Source organism: Lissotriton helveticus, chromosome 8 (genome assembly GCF_964261635.1).
Source record: "Lissotriton helveticus chromosome 8, aLisHel1.1, whole genome shotgun sequence".
NCBI lineage: Eukaryota > Metazoa > Chordata > Amphibia > Caudata > Salamandridae > Lissotriton > Lissotriton helveticus.
In genome coordinates this window covers 835,925,804-835,941,983 of record NC_136069.1, presented here as the reverse complement: position 1 = coordinate 835,941,983, position 16,180 = coordinate 835,925,804, and positions in this window count along the sequence as shown.

Here is a 16,180-nt window from a genome sequence, read left to right as displayed (position 1 = left end):
GGAAGTAAACATCCTGCGGGATTCCCTTCGAAGTACAAATACCACTTAAGTCCCGAAAAGGTTCCTTTTGTGACAATTCCTGACGTTGGGGAACGGCTGATTCCCAACTCTGATCGCAGAGCAGACTTGATTACAGCGGCACATGAAGGTGTGGCGTCTGCGCATGCGGGCGTCTCAGCCACTGTTACTCAATTACAACAACGTTTCTGGTGGCGGGGACTGTACAAACAGACGCGTGATTATGTCCTTCTTTGTGACATATGCCAGCAGATTAAACCTTCGACTGCTACGCGTCCGCCACAGACTCAGTTGTACATTTCTAATAAACCGCTAGGTTGTGTTTATTTAGATCACTGCGGTCCTTTTTCTTCTGATACTGCGTATAAGTACATCTTAGTAGCAGTTGACTCATGCACACGCTTTGTGTGGGTATGGCCACATCGCAGCGCTGATTCACGGACTCTCATTAGAGATTTGCGTGTCTTTATAGGGATTTTTGCCTGTGGTACCTTCCATTCGGATCAGGGTCCGGCTTTCGCCTCTAAGGCGTATAAGGATGCCATGACTTCGTTGGGGGTCCAAGTCAAGTTTTCGTCTCCCTACAGACCTGAGGGTAAGAGTGTAGTTGAGCGAATGAACCGTGATTTAAAGCAATCTTTGACAGCCCGAGTTATAGGCACTGGCAGAAACTGGCTGGCTCACCTCTATGGCATGCAGCGTGCTCTTAATAATCTCCCTAGAAGGTCTCTGGGTGGGCGGACCCCATACGAAATGCTCTTTGGCATCAAGATGTACGTCCCTGACCTTGACGGTCTAGACTGTGTGGTTCGCCCCACTTCCTTTGACGCAGATGAACATTGCAATGTTTTACAGAATCTACAAAAGACCAGAGACAGTCTTGCAAAGGAACATTTGCCCTCCACGTCGGATGATGCGTTGCAGATCCCGGTAGTTGGCTGGCTACCCCAAGTTGGAGAACTGGTTCGAGAGAAGATCGATAACAAGAAAGAATTTGGTCCTTCCTATCGAGCTCCGGTTCCTGTCCTTGGGGTGAAGGGCACAAGAACAGTCATTTTACCACCACTTCCTGGTCGTAAGGAAAACAGGTTTATTTCAATTGACAATGTCAAGATACACAGAGTGGCCGATTCTTCTTAGCATGACACCGGCTGTTTCCTGTCCTTCCATTGTGAGAAATTTAGTTATGCCCACATTCCTACTAATATTGAACCTGAAGTGGCCATCGAATTACCTGCTCTTTCCAGTCCTTTATTAAATAATTTACCCGGAACTAACATTGATGAGATAGACTATGCCTACCCCACTGATTTGTCCATACCTGACCTGCAAGCACGTTTAGCCACGGAATCCAGATTTTCTTTTGACTCTGTTTCCCTTGCCTCAAAGAAACCCTCTCGTTTTGCAGTTTATGCTAGCCTGTTTAAAAAAAATTTTTTGATACCCCCTTGGACATACATTTGGCTGGTCCTTTTTTCAGTTTACCTTTTTATGTCAATTGGTTTTGTGTTTTATTTTTTTCGAATCATGAATGGACACTATGTCGAGGAAAGAACTTGCATTACTCATCTGAATGGAACTTTGGCCCCGCTTTCCTCGTCCCATTCTACACACATATTTAAAAGAGACTTGACTTTGGTTAACATCACAGCATGGCCTGTCCTTGATGGAATCGTGTGGGATGCAGTTCGGTTTCTGATTCATGGCCCAACGGAAGTCGTTAATGTCCCTAATGTACTTAGAGTGAATATGGGGGATGTGGTGAAACAAAACATTCGTTCTGATGACTGGGATGTCAATGCTGTAGAAAGTTTATTTTCTGATTTGCAGTACTATGCTGCATTTGATGCTGAGGATTTATATTTAGAATCTGCTAATTATGGTGATTTATTCTGTTACCAACATTATGGCAATCACTTCTTACACAAAACATCATCCAGAAGGGATACTGTTAACTTTACTCAGTGGGAACATTGCCCAGCGCCTCATCAGGGGAGTTCTGAAACATTCCTGAAAAAGTATACTTACTTCACTGACTTTAATCAGTCCAATTCCGAGTCCTTTTATTTTAAATTTCGAAAAATGCCAATGTCCAAGGTTAGACTTACCGATACTAAATTGTTGTATTCGAAGGCCTTCCTTGATCGATTAGTTACTGGAGGCTATGAGTTATGGAAGGATACAATAGACCTTAAATCAGTTTGGGGTTCAAGGGCCTGGCAGGTACAAGGCACTGAGGCTTTGCACCGTGCATGTCTCATCCCGAATCATATGTTGTTTCTAAATGAAACGATTTCCCAGACCACATGCTTTGGATTGGCTACTTCTAAAAAGTTAAACACTCCTTCTTTCCCGGAGTTGGAGGAATATGATGGTTGGAGTAATTTTACTCAGTTGTCCATTAGAGAATTACAGACTCTACTTCTTAATTCCTCCTTTAACATTTCCAGTATGAATCCTAAGGGTTGGCTGCTTTGGCACCGTAGTGCTGATTCTTGCCAACATAGATTTTTGAATTTAACTGACGGTTTTACAACTGTTAGATCTGATCCCCGGTTTAACTTGGGTCATACTGTCACCTCTTATTCTGTAGGCAAATTGTGTCAAACTTGGCTGAAACATTCAACTTTACCTGCGGTTAAGAATCACCTATCTAAACTAAATGCAGAAGTGGACTTGAATGATTTCATTAAAGGCCCGGCTAGTGGCAGGTCGAAAAGGTGGTTATATGGGGTTTACAATGAAATTTGGAAACTTTCACAGATAGAGGCTGCTACACGCCTTAGGGCTATTGATCAAGCGAATCTTGAGAAAGTGCTTGCAGTTGTTGACAATAGCATTAATGTGCTTTCCTCTAGAATTTACACATTGGATAATATTGTCGTCAGTTGTCGATATTGTGCATGATGAAGTGTCAGTATTATACCATGGTCAGAATCAATTACGATCAATCATGCAGTTTGCATGGACCCTTCAAACTCTAAAAATTGGTAAAGTTCCCTGGGGGTACATGAACGTGTCTTCTTTATTTGCACCGTTTAATTTGACTGACAAACAACGCTTGCTTTCAATGCGTGATGCTTCCTTTTCTATGTTACATATTGAAAGGTTGGAATCTTTACCTTTTTCAGTGGCAGAAGCCACTGCTGCAACGTGGCTTATCCACGGTTTGATAACGCTGCCTTTTGCTTTATATACATTTTCAAATTGTATGAAATATGTACCCATAGGTCGTTATGAACCTTTAGGTAGCGGTTTCCTCCATGAAGTCTGGCTGCTTCCATACACATACAGATGTTTTAAGGATGACCAGGAAGTTTATCTGACTGGGGAGGAGTGTACTGAGACGCCAGATCATTCTTTAATGTGTAGACACATACAGTTACACGGTTCATGCAACAGGGACCGACCGAATATGGCTTGCGTTTTGCAAGGCACGCCAGTTCCTGCTATCATCCCCACGTTTAAATTGTTGGAGAATGGTAGTTATTTAATGCTCAATAATGAGGACTGTTGTGGGTTAATTAAAGGTATAGCTTTCATCGTAACAGTAAGTGAGCGGGTTATTTGCTGCAGAAATGTGCTTTATCCTCCCACACGTGAACATAGGGAGTCTTCCATCTGGCCACAGATACCAACCTTGGGAGCAGAATTCAGCATCGTGGCAAGAATAAGGGCTCTTTTGTCCCAGAAAGAGGTGGCCTTGAGCTCGGCCCGTGAAACTTTCGTGCTTCACATTGCAAACACCCGTACAGAGGTTCAGGCTCTTTTGAATACTGATTTGCCTTTGCATTTCGGAGCGATGGTTCGAACTATCTTTAACGCATCCTCCACAAAAGGCCTAGCACATTTTTTTAAAGTTGTTAGCAGTGGTCTCGTGACTTCCTTTGAAAAGATTTTTGGAGTCATCCCTGCTTTCTTCCATTCTATTTTTTCATCCTTGTTTGGAGGGTTCCCATTTTTACTTGCATTAGCGGCTGGCGCTCTAGTGGTTTTCTGTCTTTTTACATATGGATGTCCTTCCTGTGCAAGACCCGGCGCAACAGCTACTGACGCAGTTTCGCAACCGCATGCTTGAATATTATGGCACACTGCCGTTGGCGACATTGAGCACGGCATATGGATTATCTTTTCGATTCTCCTATTTCACCTGTGTCCAGCCTGTATTTCACTGCCTGACCTGTGATTTCCATTGGGCCATTGATTTGTGTCTCTGCGGACCGGTTTCTCCTGACGTCGATTTTAATCAGCTGATGAGTCCTATCATTGCTCACGAGTTGGTTTGTTCTGACGAGATGATTATGGCCTTAGCAGTGGCACATGGACTAATTGGTCCCTGGGATATATTGTCGGCAGCGCGGAATTTCTTGGAACTAAGTTTTCTTGAAAACCCGCCGAGCTGTCCTCTGATGGTTATAGAGGATCCGGTGCTGGGAGAACACGTATGTTCTTTTCAACTTTTAAATTGGATGGCTGAACTGTTTTCGGATGAGGACAGTGATTTCCTATTGGAGGCTGTTGCTACTTACTTTGCATATACAGTTTTGTCATAGACACTGTCTCGGATTGACATGCTGATCAATAGCATTTCATTGATTTTATTGACTTATTTGTCACATTTTTTAATATTTCCTTGCCTATTGGCTTGAGCCACGTTATATTTTTGGGCTATTTTTTAGCATTAATTTTTAAATGTTTAGTTTCGGATCATGCTCGTTTACTGTTGAGTTCTGCTCTCATGAGATGGCACTTCTGTTATCATATTTAGTCCGTTCTCGGATCAAGGGGGGGTGTCATGTAGCTCCTGAATATCCTTATATCGTGTTAAGTTAGCATAGGTACATTTGAGGTTTAAACGCCATTTTCCATTCTTGCAACTTCTGCACACGACACTTAATTGTTGACTTAGCTTTCAACCTAGTAGTTTGCCGTGGTTTATGTGAGAATAATATGTTATTGCTCTGATATCAGCTTTGCTTAATAAACTATGTCTGCACGAAGAGTGCTGAAGTTTCAGGAACAACACGATATGGAATTGTTATGAGGTCTGATCTCCACGCCTTCATAGTCATAACACAAGTGCAGCCTTTGCCAACTCTGGCTTCAGGCGGGATTGATATTGCTTTGCATGAGGCACATAGAACACACTTGATGCGGTGCACATGCAGAGAGAGAGCTGGTGTATGCTGATGTGATTCCTTCATGCTAGGACACTAAGGTATGGGCCCGCCCTAAACCAACCCAAAGAGACCTTCTTAGCTAATAATATAATATATGTGTTAGGGTGGGTGAGATATAAGTGTTGTTAACTCTTATTCATTACAGTATGTTAACATGCTGTCACCATTCGCTTTTTATGTCTTAGTAACTATGCTGGTAATTTTGCTACTGATAATAAGTATACTTGTATTATCTAAGATACTGCGCCTGAGAAGACGGCATTAGTAAATAAACATTTCAAATGCACATGTGTCTTCTTTACTCCATGTTCTGGTTTGTAATGATAATATAACGAAAGAGTGTTCATGAGTTCCACGTACCCTGAGGTACTGTAAGTTCATGTTCTGGTTGGTCTAAACATTGGGAGTTTGATATGTCCAATGAGACACTGTAGCTAGCTCGGTAAGGGGTGAGTTGGGTACTAAGGTGTGTTTTGGGTCACCCTAATTCGCCGAGGTTCCACTCCTCTGTGCACAGTTCTGTGTGAGAACAGAAACCCTGCGACAGTAGAGATAGTTTAGGTGGAATACCAGTAAAACCACAACTGATTGAAAGTCCTGGAAAAATATTTTTTAATAATAATTCAACATCACAAAAAAAGAGCTAGGATGGAAACAAACAATCCAATCCTAAAGAAAAGAAATTCCAGTCCAGAGGAAGGTCTCCTCGGCAGAGAGAAAAATCTCCGAACCAAAGACACAGGTCACCCCAAAGTGACCCCTCTGGGAAAAGATATAACCTTAGAAATAGGGATAATATAAAGAAACCTGATAGATATCAAGACATTGATACACGTCCCTCTCAATCTTTTCAGACTTCCTCGCAGAAATCGGAAAGAAGAGGACGATCAGAACAAAGAGAAGAGCACGCCAAGTCCAAAGACAAGGAATCTGCTCATCTAAAAAAGAAACTACAATTTCCAAAAAAGAAGGTAGCCAATATCAAGGTAGTAAACAATGCCGAGAATACTGAGAACACAACTGAAAAACGGAGAATGGGCTCAGACAATGCTAGACAGCGCAGCAGAAGTGAGCATAGCTCGCAAAGTCCTTATGAATCATCTGGAGACAGTGGACACGAATGAATATCTTCAAGTGGAAACTGCAGACACCAGAGTTAGCAAACCTCACAAAATATATGAAATAACTTTACGTATAGAAGGGGATAAGACTAGAAAAATAAGGGGACTATTTTGGGATAATCTCTCCAAGGGCTATGACATCCTTCTAGCTGAAAAAGACTGGCCACCAGAGTTTGTCAGGGAGTGCCCTCATGGCGAAGAAATAATTATGCCTGCCTTCTCAAATCATATCCCAATTCATAAAAAATACACACTTGCCAGAAAGTGGGCAGTAGCTCAAGCTCCTGCTTTATATAAAAATTATGTAGGATGGGATGAGGACTCTCCTCCCCACAAAATCCAGTTAAAATCACAACCTAGTGCACAAAGGCAGTATCCAATCAAGCAAGAAGCTAAAAAACAGGTAAAAGAAATTCTAGATCAATTAGAATACCAGGGGGTGATTGAAACTTGCACCTCACAAATGAACAACCCTTTGTTTCCTGTCTCCAAACCAGACAATTCATATCGTCTAGTTTTGGATTACAGACACCTTAACTCATGTTGCAAAACTTTTGCAGTGCAAAACTCGCATAGTGCTGCACTAATGAATAACATAGTGCGCAAAAAATACAAAACAACATTAGACATCTCTAATGGATTCTTTTGTCAAAACATAGCACCAGAGAGCAGATATTTGTCTGCGTTCTCAATAAATGGCACTCAAAAACAATTCTGTCGGTTAGCCCAGGGGTACAAGAATAGCCCAGGGGTATTCTCAGCGAGAGTAACAGAGTTACTACAAACATATGATGACGAATCATTATCCTATGTCGATGACATATACCTAACAGATGATGACTTGGATACTCACTTGAAGAGAGTGAACACCATAATACTTGGGTTCGCAGCAGAGGGTTACAAATTCAACTTTAAAAAATCTAGAATTGCCCATCTAACAGTCCTGTTCTTAGGATATGAATTATCAAGTGAAGGCAAAAGCCTGGCTGACAATTTCCTAGAGAAATGTGCCGTACTCCAAGCACCTAGAACACTAAAAAACCTACAGTCAATTCTAGGCTTCCAAAATTTCGGAAGAACATATATTGAAAATTACGCAGAAAGGGTCAAACCCCTTTATGATCTAATAAAACCAGATTTTAAAAGAATCAATTGGACTCAAATACACACAGAAATTCTGAGATCCTTACAAACAGACATGTTAATTAAAACAAAATTAGAAACACGTGATAACACACGTAATCTTGTGATTCGAGTCATCCCAGGAAGATGCGGATTCACATACCTGACCTCTAATGAGGGAGAAAAGGTACCAATTGCATTCAAATCACACTTGTACACTAAGGCTGAAATGAAATTTAGCCCTACGGAAAAAATTCTTACTGCAACACAGACAGCTATAGCAAAAGAACGAGCCCTGGCACAAGGTAAACGAATAATAATCGTGACACCGATACCTGCCCTAGAGGCTGTAACAAAAGCCAGCATTCCAAATGCTAAAGCGCTCCATCCGAGATGGATACAATGGGCTAATTCTCTTGCTGCAACAGACGTGGCATACGAATTTGATCCTAACTTAAAAACACAAGAATTTCTCCAATATGAATTAGAATGTCCTCCGCCGACCGAAATTCTGCCTCTAGAACATTACGGCTGTATAATATATACAGACGGATCAGCACAACCCGCAGTAGGGGGTAAACAAGCTTACAGTGCTGCGTGCGCGATTGTTAAAGGTCGCTGGCACGAAGGAAAATTCAAACCAGCTATCACTAAGACACAATCTCTAGGAGATTGTACAGCTCAGCGAGCTGAACTACTGGCGTTCAAGATGGCGCTTGAAAATACCGATCGAGAATTCCCCACACTCATAGTGTGCGATTCGTATTACTGCGTTCAGTCTTACAATGAATACTTGCAGATCTGGCTTCAGAATGGCTTTAAGGATGCAAAAGGAGGCACAATCAAGCATAAGATGCTCTGGGAACAAGTAGTTCTATTACAAAAAGAACTACCAAAGACTCACGTGATACATACACTGAGTCATCAACGTGATGGCGTTCACGTTGCAGGGAATTCATTGGCTGATGAGGCCGCGAAGGCAGCTGTGCAAACGGCTTCCGTAGCTGCCATAACACGGTCAAAAACAAAAATAGACAGCGAAATATTACAGGCTGTCAGCGCTACAGAAAAGGATTCGATAAAAACACTCCCGAAAGGCTTTCGAGTAAAATACTCATACATAACTGATGCAAACAATGTTCCTTTTGCTCGAATCCCTGGAGTGGGGGATAGGGCAATTCCAAACATGGAACATAGGTTAGGACTGATAATAGCGGCACACGAAGGGCTTGCTTCTATACATGCTGGCGTCTCAGCCACAGTATCATTATTAAAACAGAGATACTGGTGGCCACAAATGAGAAGACAAACAAGGAACTATGTTTTAGAATGTGAAATATGTCAAAGAATGAAAGTATCAACGGTGAGACGTCCAGCGCAGACGCCCCTTCTAATCTCGGATAAACCATTAGCCTGTGTTTACCTAGACCACTGTGGTCCCTTACAAAGGGATGGTAACTATAAATATATCTTGGTTGCAGTGGACTCATGCACGAGATTCATATGGATGTGGCCCCAGCGAACGGCTGATGCCAGAACTGTTATAAAAGATTTGCGAGTCTTTATCGGCACATACGCAATTGGCATGCTGCATTCGGACCATGGTCCTGCTTTTAGCTCTAGAGCTTATAAGGAGGCCATGGTCAGCATGGGCGTTACATTGCGGTACTCTTGTCCATTTCACCCTGAGGGGAATGGAATTGTTGAAAGAAAAAAACGTGACATAAAGCAATCTATAACGGCAAAGGTATTAGGTTCGGGAGCTGGGTGGGTCAAACATCTAATAAGTGTCCAACGTAGTCTAAATAACCTGCCAAGAAATTCTCTGAAGGGATTCAGTCCGTACGAATTATTGTTTGGAACTAGGATGTTAGTCTTAGACCTCGACAGTCAGACTTCAGTGGTGAAGGAAAAAAGCTTTGATATCAAAGATCGTTTGGCTATTTTGCAGGACTTAAACGAAACAAGAAAAGACCTGAGCAACATAAAGTTGAAACAGCAGCCAACAACCACTGAAGAACCACCACCTGTCCCAGCAAGACCTGTCTGGATTCCAAAAGTCGGGGATCTAGTCAGAGAAAAGATCGCGGTAAAGAAGGAATTTGGGCCTTCTTACAGAAAAGCAGTTCCTGTCTTGTCTATCAACGGGACAAGATCAGTTGTACTACCGCCGCTTGCTGGTAAAAAGGAGAACCGAGTTGTATCCATCGACCTGGTAAAACCACAATCATGTGGCCGATAACAAATAGTAGGCCAAGTGGACTCCCGAAAAGTAGTAGAACACCAAGATTTGCTACAAACACAGAGGTTCAATCTAAGAGGCTAATCACATTCGAAACGCCTACAGAACTACAACAAGGACTATGCAACAATGCACTGGAACTTAGACCTATGAAAACCCAAATAAAAACATTTAGCAGAGACACACCAATCTATAATGAAGTAACAAACGACTATGCAAGAAACAGTAATCCTGAAGCAATTGGAACAATTGACAGAACTGCATCCGGCTACTTCATAAACTTCGATGATTCCTCTGAAGGCTTCACTGAATCAAAAACACAGCCATCAACAAAAACCTTTAAAGATAAAGTTAAAGTACTTTTGAAACAACTGAAAGAAACATATCTGATTTCTCCATGGATTGAATTTTGGGCCGGTTTTGGTGCATTTATCCTCATACTTTGGCTCATCATGGTACTAACTTTGGGACGCTTCATTGAGGGAAAATATGCTAAAATGGACACAGCAAGTCAGAAAATCAACTTGATCCTCAAACCACACACATCTTCACACGTCGAGAAAAGAGAACTTTCTTCAGTCAACTTCACAGCCAATCCTATACCAGGTGGGGTAGCATGGGACAACACTGACTACGAAATTTATGGTCCGGTTGAAATCCTGAAATATCCACACCAAATTAAGATCTCGTTGAGTGACTTTGTAAAACCAAGCTCATTTGCTGATAATTGGGACTTTGAAAGTATAAATAATATGATGTCAGACTTAGTGATGTCTGCTAAATTTACCAAACATGATTATTTGCAGGGTTCGACAAATTATGATAGTATGTACTGTTATAACCACTATGGTAACCATTTTCTACATAGATCTGCACAACCTAGAAATGTTTTAAATTATAATCAATGGGAACATTATGCAACCCCTCCAAAAGGAAGCTCAAGAACCGTTTATGACAAATATTCATACTTTTCAGGTTTTAACACAAGTAATGCTGAAACATTTTATTTCAAATTGTCAAATAAGACATGGACAAAGACCATGATAACAAACACGAAATTGATATATTCAGACTCATTCTTTGAACAAATGAATACTTTTGGTTTTGATTATTGGGACAAAAATGTTGAAGTAAAGAGTGTTTGGGGTACAAAAGAATGGCAAGTACAGGGTATAGAATCTTTGTTTAGAGCCTGCATGATCCCAGAACAAATTATATTTTTAAATGACACTGTTCAACAAACTACCTGTCTTGGCCTAGCCAAAATCAAAGACTTAAATAAACCGTCTATTCCAAAACCAACAATGAACAGCAATAGCTCTACAGATGAAGAGATAGACGTAAATTATGTATTAAACCAAAACAGAACACATCCTGATTGGAGAAAGTGGTTGATCTGGCCCACAGATACTAATAACTGTCAAGACAGATTCCTGAACAAAACACAGGGGTTCAAAATGACCAGGTCAGACCCTAGATATTCCCAAAGACAACACCCAGGGATAATAACCACCTACAGTGTGGGCAAATTATGCCTTCAGTGGCTACAAACTTCCACACTGGCAGAAATTAAGCAACACCTAACTTTACTTACTGATGGTGCTGACTTGCGTGATTTCATTATGGGACCGCGCAAACAGCGTCAGAAACGTTTCATAGCAGCCTCTGTATATGCAGCATACAACGAGGCCTGGAAGGTGACTCAAATTGAGACAGCAGAAAGTATACGGGAAATTGACCGTATTAATTTGGAAAAATCACTTTCTGTAGTGGACAATGGGTTAATGACTCTGTCCTCCAGAATTTTTTCTCTGGACAGCATTGTGTCTTCAGCAATCGACATATTATCGCAAGACTTACTGTTGTTACAACACGGTCAGTCCCAATTGCGTTCTATTGTACAGCTTGGCTGGACGTTACAAAATCTGCGTTCAGGCTATGTGCCTTGACGTTTAATCAACACAACGTCACTATTCAATATCTTTAACCTCACTGATAAACAAATCAGTATGGCACAAAAGGGTGCTGATTATACAATCCTGAGCATTGAGAAACTCGAGAGATTACCAGTGACAATGTCAGAACGACCTGTCAGTGAATGGATAATACATGGGATAATTAATATTCCAATATCTACCTTCAGGTTTCAATACTGCCAAAAATATATACAGGCTGGCATGTACGAAAAATTGGGAAAAGGGTACATTAAAACAACATGGAACTTGCCCTATTCACATGCATGTGTCAGTAATAAAGGACAGAAAGTGTTTCTTAGTGGCAATAATTGTGCGATGTCACTGAGCGGTACACTTCTGTGTAATGGAATTAGTTTGCATGGAGCCTGTGAAGGGAACTCAAATAACCTTTCATGTCACCAACTAGGCGCACCTGCAACAGAGATAGAACCATTCTTTCAAAGACTCTATAATGGGAGTTACGTTCTAATTGTGGACCGCAGATGTTGTAGTCTTATGCCCGGGACTCCTTATCTCGTAACTACGACTGCGAAGGTCAAGTGCTGTGGACGCTTATTGTTCCCCAGCTCCCTTCCAGACAGGGAGGCAAGGGCATGGCCCAACTTGAAAATTACTTCTATTCGAATAGATACTTTAAGCAGAATGAAAACAGTGCTTCTTCAGACGCCGACCAGGCTCACGTCATCAAAAGAAACGTATGATCTCCTAGTCGCAAGGACGACTGCAGAGATTCACTCATTGTTATCAACTAATTCCCCCATACATTTCGCAGAGATCCTGAATGAAATCTTAAATATTTCTGATACCAGTGGAGTCTCAAAAGTATTTAAGACAGTATTTTCGATGGCATTAACACCATTCAAAGCCATACTGGGTATTTTTCCAGATTTCGTCCATTCGATTTTTGGCGGACTTCCCCTCATTTTGGGACTAATTGCAGGGATCCTATTCCTAGTCCTTATATTTCGTTATGGCAAACCATGTCACAGACAAAACACCTGCGACAAGGGAAGAAACAATCCTAGCCATTGGATACCGGGACCGGATATCAAAAATCCTGGGACTATCCCGGCTTAGAGACCTGAACATGACTTGGTTTCTTTCATTTCGACCAATGTGGCAACGATGTGTTTTACCTGTATTAAGGTGCTTGCTATGCGGAGAAGAATGCGTGTTAGACACCTGTCTGACGCTACAATCGGATGCGCCAATGGATGCAGAAACATTGTTGAGTCCAATAAAGGCTCATGCTTTGTGCTGCCCTCAACGGCTACCAATCCTGATGACGGCATTCGTGGAAGCTTCACTACTACGATTAAGGGGTAGTGAAGTTCAAGATGAAAGCAGCATTGATCAGGTATGACCTTCTGTCAGCAATTCTAATCAAAACGTCAATGGAGACAATCATGCGCACGAATGCATGGTTACACCTTTTTCCGAGTTAGTGGAACTCTCCCAGGAAGCTGTTGACAGCTTTTTCGACAGTCTAAATGATATGATGTTCTCACCAGAGCAGAAATAGAGACTTTTTGAGCAAGCTCGCACACGGCGTTCTCTGAATTTGGCCTTCAACTAGAATAGCAAAATACCATGAACAATTTTCCCTCCAGTTCACGGACAGCAATTTTTTTCAGCAGCCCCAAAATATTTTTACGAATTTTTCGGGACACTTATTTTCTGCTTAAAGTAAGAACTATTCTTAGAGAACTAAAATGTCTAATTTTTAGATACTTTATAGACATTAGCTGCCCGCTGGTATGTTCATAATTATTTTATTCTGTGATGGAATGGTCTCGAACCTTTTTTCTGTATTAAGAGCCATTTCATGTGTAAATTCTCATATACAAATTAGTGATGATGTATAGATATGCGTGATTATTTTAGCATTATTCTACAGCTTGAGTGCATATAATACATGTGACTGTTTTTTCCGTATATTTGATAATTTCTAAATGCATTTATGTATTTTGGGATGGTATGGTATACATGATACTCTACAGTATGTTTTCCTATGCATAGATTCGTAAATATGTCCATAGTTAGCGTGGAGTGGGTGTGATGTATTCCTATAGGTTCTGTATCGATCCCCCTATTCCTGACCCTATTCTGGTTAACAAGTTAACTAGCAGCCATCCCATGAGGCAGAAAACCCCCATGATGCAGGAACCGTTATCTGATTAAGCCACACTACGGCACAGGAACGTGTTATCTGATTAGGTCATAACGCTTGCCATCTAATTAGACAAGCGATATTCCTCCAGTCCCTGATAAGGCATACGGAGTTCTCAAAACAAATCAAACCTATGACAACCTAGGAAAAACCCTGCGGCCATTGTTTTGATTTCACCGAGAACTTCAGCAAAAGAATGTGCTAACGACCAGGTCGTATGACATCCTTATTGACGTATCTATGTCCATCCTTACGTCAATCTCGGCACCTTAAAGGTATAAATATTACCGATATTGCCCTATGCAAACACACGCGATGGTGACGAGATCGGAGCAGCCAGACTTGCCGAAACCCAGAGCAGAGCAGACCCCGCTGGCGCAGCCCCGCCTTCCTGACGCGCTGAGAACGAGACGCTGCTTTCTCCTGCCGAGAAATCCAGCTCCGGCGCTTCCGGGTAGCCCTCGCAGGCAGCCTGGAATATCGAGACCAGAGACGAGAGATACCATCCCTCATTCATCCTAGATTCCAGGTACAGAACTGAATAACCCCTTGCAGAGAATTCTTTAGTCAGTCACTTGGCAAAACAAACTTAACTTAAACTACTACTTTCTACTCCCGCCCACGTATTAGGCTTAGGTCAGGTACATCTGGGGTAGGCGTAGTTAGAAACACCAGTTGAGTACGATTAGTCAAATGTATATGTGTATGTATCTATTTTATCCATTTTAAACCATCATATGGCTTAGAAACCATATCAATGTTTTTACAGTATTATTGTATACTTCTGCTTCTAATGTATGCACTTTACTTAACCATAAGTATTGCAATAATATCGATCCATTTCTCTTGTATGAGAAAAGAGACTGATCAATAAATAACATCTTTTATTGAACACGCCCGTCTCTTCCTTTTCTCTACAATCTGGTGAGACTAAGAATGCACGTACTGACTGAGTAAAATAAGTCGTCTTTTGTTTTCACACGACTCTAGAGATACACTCTTGATTAGGGGAGAGCAAAGTTGTCATGTTCTATGGTTGTCAGAAACTAAATCCCTTCTTGTCTATCCAGGGAGGTTCAACTCCTCCTTGCCTATTCGAGAAAGTTTCTAGTGAACTCTGAGCTAGCTGGCAAACCCAAAACTTTAAGTCTAATATCGACAGTAGTAGACCTAGTTAACGTCTGGTCTAGGCCTATACTATTGAAGGTATTATTCCAATGCGCAGAGCCTATTGGGATAATAGGAACTACACTACAAGCCAACACAGCCACTGATGGAGAGTAGCCACAGAAGACCACAGATATTGACCAGCCAGGCCAAAGGGACCCAAAAGGGATAACCACCCTACAACAAAGGCACAGCATGAAGGAGGCACACCTCCAGAGGCTGCTGAAACGCCAAAATGAGCACCTGCACATATACATCAGAAAGAGGTACACGACAAACCAATAGTAGAACCATATACTCTGACAATGAGCAAAGGAAGAAAATACCTGCCCCAGGAGGAATTGACTCAAGGTCCATCTGGACAACAAGGGGCTCACATGCTCAACCCACAAACCACCAAAGGGCCATCCGGACACACACAGAGCTTGCAGGGAGGACAGAGTCCAACCCTAGTTGAAGCCAAACACCACGTAATCCTAAACACACCCCGGATTCATATGTTGGACAGCAATCCAGGTAGAATTACCACATGACTGGCATGGGACCCGAGAGGCGAAGGGCTACCGAACCCAGATCCAAACTCACCCACAGTAGGAGGAAAGGCCAACGCAAGGAGGTCCAGACACACCACAGCCACCCCACAAGCAGACCAGACACCCCGAGACAGATGTGAAACAACTAGGGACCTCCGGCAATCAGCAGCAAGCAGGGCCGGACTGGGAACCAAAACTGGCCCCGGCAAAGTGCTCGGCCGGCCCCCCTGGGGAGGTTGGGGGTGCGACTGAGCTCTTTGCCGGGGCGGGTTTTTGGCCGATTTTGTTACAGGGCCGAGTTTGCAGCTATGCTGCATAAACGGACCTGTAACAAAAACAGCCCCCAGGGGCCCAATACCGGCCCCCACCCTTGCGGCGCACCGGGGGATTGCCCGGTGCGGGCAACGGTCAGTCCGGGCCTGGCAGCAAGGCCCCACTGCCAAACACAATGTAGGGACCCAAACCCACCCTGACCAAACTGGATGCATCCCCACAAAGGAGACTCGAGCCAGTCCAACCTGCTGCAGGATCCACGAATCCTGTGCAATTGGGGGGAAAGCACACAGATGGCATTACACACCACCATCACACAGTGTGACCGGAACATCAACATCCTCAGGAGGTACAAAGGCAGAAGAGGCCAGGCCAAAC